At 38.2% G+C, this 5,000-nt stretch overlaps 1 protein-coding gene across 1 annotated transcript in view; it reads left to right on the forward strand.

The window, feature by feature from the left end:
* Nucleotides 1-5,000, forward strand: part of LOC115224227 (RNA polymerase II subunit A C-terminal domain phosphatase SSU72) — a 51,558-nt gene that overhangs the window by 8,400 nt on the left and 38,158 nt on the right. The gene's annotated exons all lie outside the window — the stretch shown is intronic.

Below are 5,000 nucleotides of genomic sequence, written 5' to 3' on the forward strand. Positions count from 1 at the left end.
TGGAACCATGTAGTTGGGAGGCAAGCTTCTTACCACATGGCCACACCTCAAATTAATCAATTGAAATCTGAAAGCTGTTCTCTGCATGACAAGACAGTCCAAAGATTGAAATCAGTAAAAGAAATTTTTCAGCCTCGCCTGGCCCCCGTGCCGGTGACACGTAAAAGCACCATCCGTTTCGTGGCCATTGCCAGCTCTGTCTGGCCCCTGTGCCGGTGACATGTAAAAGCACCATCCGTTTGCCAGCTCTGTCTGGCACCTGTGCGGGTGGCACGTAAAAGCACCCACTACACTCACGGAGTGGTTGGCGTTAGGAAGGGCATCCAGCCGTAGAAACACTGCCAGATCTGACTGGGCCTGATGAAGCCTTCCAGCTTCACAGACCCCAGTTGAACCGTCCAACCCATGCTAGCATGGAAAACGGATGCTAAATGATGATGATATATCTATAGGTGAAGTTTAAATTGTGACCTTCATGGCTTTCCTAAGTAGGTTAGTGACTATTGGAAAGACATTAATGGTTTATGAGTAACTTCCTGTCATTAGTGAACATCTGTTCAATTATAGACCAGTCTGCATTTTTATTATCTTCTTGTGTGTTTATATAGATGTATGTATGTATGTGATATAATTTACGAGAATGTTCTGTATGTATGTGCATATACATGTCACTAATCTATTAAAACCATTATGGAACTGTCAGCCACTTAACTAGGAAATTTTGTCCCGTGAATTTAGATTGAGTGTATGGTGGATATATATATGTGTGTATTATATGTGTGATATGTATCGTAATGCATATTTACATATGCCAGCTGCTGTTAAACCAGTCAACATATGCCAGCATGAAAGGAGGATATTAAATGATGTATATGTAGGAACACAAAATGAAGATAAGAGTACTCAATACTGAAAGTAGAGTGATATGATTTATATGCAGTTGAAGCTTTATAAATCACTCCTTGGGCATTAATAAATTATATTAGTATTTAATAGAAGCTGAAATTATATATGCATGTTCTTGGTTTAAAAATATCATTTTTACTCTTTTACTTGTTTCAGTCATTTGACTGTGGCCATGCTGGAGCACCACCTTCTGCCCGACAATTCAAAAGATGATACTTGAAATTTTATTACAAACGTTTCAGTTTTTAAGTTATTACTTTGTGTAACATAGTGAATATGTCCTTTGTGTTTTTTTTTTTTGTATGAATTAATATATCATTGTTTTTAATGTGTACTTTTCCATGCTTGGCGAATCCGATGGAATCTATTGAGGCAGATTGCCTATAGTTGGATTCCCTTCCTGTCATTAATCCTTGTTTCCAAGCGAGGTATTTTACTCTTTTACTCTGTTTCAGTCATTTGACTGTGGTCATGCTGGAGCACCGCCTTTAGTCGAGCAAATCGGCCCCAGGACTTATTTTTTGGAAGCCTAGTACATATTCTATCGGTCTCTTTTGCCAAACTGCTAAGTTACAGGGATGTAAACACACCAGCTTCGTTTGTCAAGCAATGTTGGGGGGGACGACACAAACATATACACACACATATCTATCTCTCTCTCTCTCTCTCTTTAATATATATATATTATATATATCTATATATATATAGATATATATATATATATATATATGACGGGCTTCTTTCAGTTTCCGTCTACCAAATCCATTCACAAGACTTTGGTTGACCCGAGGCTATAGTAGAAGACACTTGCCCAAGGTGCTACACAGTGGGACTGAACACGGAATCATGTGGTTCGCAAGCTACTTACCACACAGCCACTCCTATGCCTCTAAACTAGATATAATTCTGCTGTGAACAGGAAGCAAAACAACTCTGAACAAACCTATTGTGCATGTAAAAGTGATGGTGATGATAATATAGTTTTTTTTCTTCTGTCAAAATTCTACTTCTATCTCACTTTCTCTGCCATCCTCTGTATTCTTTCACATTATAGTTCTAGTTAGCCTTCTACATAGTAGATCTTTCTCTTTTCATCTCTCCCTTCTCTTTATCACTTATGCTCTGTCTGTCTGTCATTGTGTGTATATTTTTTTCTGATTTTGTGTAAATGTGTATAGAATAATATATCAGTTGAATAAAGTTAAAACATGATCTGGTTTTCACGTTTTAAAATACAAGAGGTTTCAAAGAGTGCAAGCCTCTGCCAAAGTAACACCAATGTCCTCTCAACGATTAGCCAGAGATGATTTTTAAAATGAGAATATCTGAAATAAACTCAACTACTCACACAAACAAGAATACTAAAAGTGAACCTGACTGCTCTCAAAAATTAAGTAAAAAAAAAAAACAGGAAAAATAACCAGAAATCTTTGTCCGGTACCGGATCGATCCCCAAATCTAATCAGTTTGTACCAGTCACATGGCCAAACTTCCCTGAAAGTTTCATCCGAATCCATCCAGCAGTTCTTGAGATATCTTGTCCACGGACAAACAAACAAATGTGACTGAAAAGAATACCTCTACCTTTGCTAAGGCAGAGGTAATAATAAAAAGCATGAAAACCAGACTATATTTTAACTTTATTCAACTGATCCACACACACATACACACACACAGGTGTAGGCATAGCTGTATGGTGAGAAGCTTGCTTTCCAACTACATAGTTCCATGTTCAGTCCCACAGCATGGCAAGTGCATTCTGCTATAAGCCTCAGGCCAACCAGAGCCTTATGAGTGGATTTGGAAGATGGAAACTGAAAGAAACCCATTATGTGTGTGTGTGTGCATCTGTTTGTCCCCCAACATACCTTGACAACCGGTGTTGGTGTGTTTATGTCCTCGTAATGTAGCAGTTGGGCAAAAGAGACCAATAGAATTAGTACCCGGCTTAACCCTTCAGTATTTAAACCGGCCATATCCAGCCAAAATAGTTAATCTGTTTTATGTTCAAACTGACCAGATCCGGGCTCTCACACCTACCCTACAATGCTATTCTACATTAAGTAATTACACCATCAAGATCTTGAAGATATGAGATAATGCATGATTAATTCAAATCAATGGGAATCAATAGGCATTATGTTTGATTGAATAATCTGAACACTAAAGGGTTTAAAAAAAACAATTTTAATAAGTACTGGGGTTGATATATTTGACTAAATTCTTCAAGGTGGTGCCCCAGCATGGCCGCAATCTAATGACTGAGACAAGTAAAAGATAAAAGATACATATATGTGTATCTTCCTCTCTTACTTTGTCCTTCATTCCTCCCTCCTTTTTATTTTCCCAAACCTATTACTGGCTGGCAGCTGGTTATTTTCCCTTTGTCTATGTCTACCACAATGTCAATCACCCACTTATCAAATACAACCTATCTCTATAATACTTACTCTTCCACCTCCCTCACAACTCTGATCCCTCAGCTACCACCTGACATAATTAGCAAACAAAACATTACATAGGCTTTATAGGACACATTTTTGTTTAAAGGTGATGATTCATGCGAAGAGTTTAAAGCAACTCAGCGCATGTGTGCAAACACACACAAATCCTTTGTACATATATTTACCTATAGATACTTTGTGTGTGTGTGGTGTGTATTCTGTTATTTTGTTGCTTGTTTCAGTCATTTGACTGTGGCCATGCTGGAGCACCTCCTTTAGTCGAGCAAATCGACCATAGGACTTATTCTTTGTAAGCCTAGTGCTTATTCTATCGGTGTCTTTTGCCGAACCGCTAAGTTACAGGGACGTAAACACACCAGCATCGGTTGTCAAGCAATGTTGGGGGGAACAAACACAGGCACACAAACATGTACACACACATACATACATACATACGACAGGCTTCTTTCAGTTTCTGTCTACCAAATCCACTCACAAGGCTTTGGTAACCCTGAGGCTATAGTAGAAGACACTTGCCCAAGGTGCCACGCAGTTGGACTGAACCCGGAACCATGTGGTTGGTAAGCAAGCTACTTACCACACAGCCACTCCTGCACCTATTTGTAACATATTAAGCTTAGTTAATTCAACTCAATCTATTTCTTTACAAGCTTTATATACCAAGTAAAAATTGGAAAAGGACCGAACCCTTTGCTTCTCCTTTGTATTACATGTGATACTCACGACTTATTTTCCCTGGTGTCCATGTATCATTTATGACACACTTTCCCAATTTTGTTTCAACCACCAGAGTAACTTGAAACTTATGCAAGGAAAACTTTATATTACTCAGAACCTATGAAACGGGGGCAAACTAAATTCTGAAAACAGGAGTGAAATTTTAGGGCAAACTTATGACGTAAATGTATATCCACTTATGCAATGTTGTGATAATGTTTGTTGTTTTATAAACTAAGCAATCTTATATAATTATCTCTGTTTGTCTTTTCCTCTCCCCAGAAGCTTTCTCTTTGGTAATACAATCCGGTTGGCTAAGTTTCTCATATTTTTTGATCTCATAATTTATTTTTTATGACAAGGTTGTGTGTGTCCTAGGTCATTACAGTTAAAGACTTGGTATATTTTGAATGACTCCTTATATATATCTGCTTTCATCTTCTACAAACAACAAAATTAACATTTCCGCGCATGACTTGAGATTTACATAAACTGGTGTGTTGAGGGTTATGTTATCTTGTACATCTTTCTTCAGCCCTTTAGCTTTCAGATTAATCTAACCAACCAATGGAATGCTTTTTAACCACATTGTTTTGAATTAATCATGTATTCATTATCTCATTGCTTCAGAATTTTGATGTAGGCTAAGACATTGAGTAGCTAGATTTGGCTGGTTTGAACATAAGCGGGTAGAATATTAGGGTTAGATGTGGCCAGTTTAATTGCTAAAGTTTTCTTCATTAGCATGTGTGTGTATGTGACAGCATATATATATGCGCAGGAGTGGCTGTGTGGTAAGTAGCTTGCTTACCAATCACATGGTTCGGGTTCAGCCCACTGCGTGGCACCTTGGGCAACTGTCTTCTACTCTAGCCTCGGGCCGACCAAAGCCTGTGAGTGCCCATCATATAT

The sequence above is a fragment of the Octopus sinensis genome, linkage group LG25 (genome assembly GCF_006345805.1).
Source record: "Octopus sinensis linkage group LG25, ASM634580v1, whole genome shotgun sequence".
In the NCBI taxonomy this organism is placed as follows: domain Eukaryota; kingdom Metazoa; phylum Mollusca; class Cephalopoda; order Octopoda; family Octopodidae; genus Octopus; species Octopus sinensis.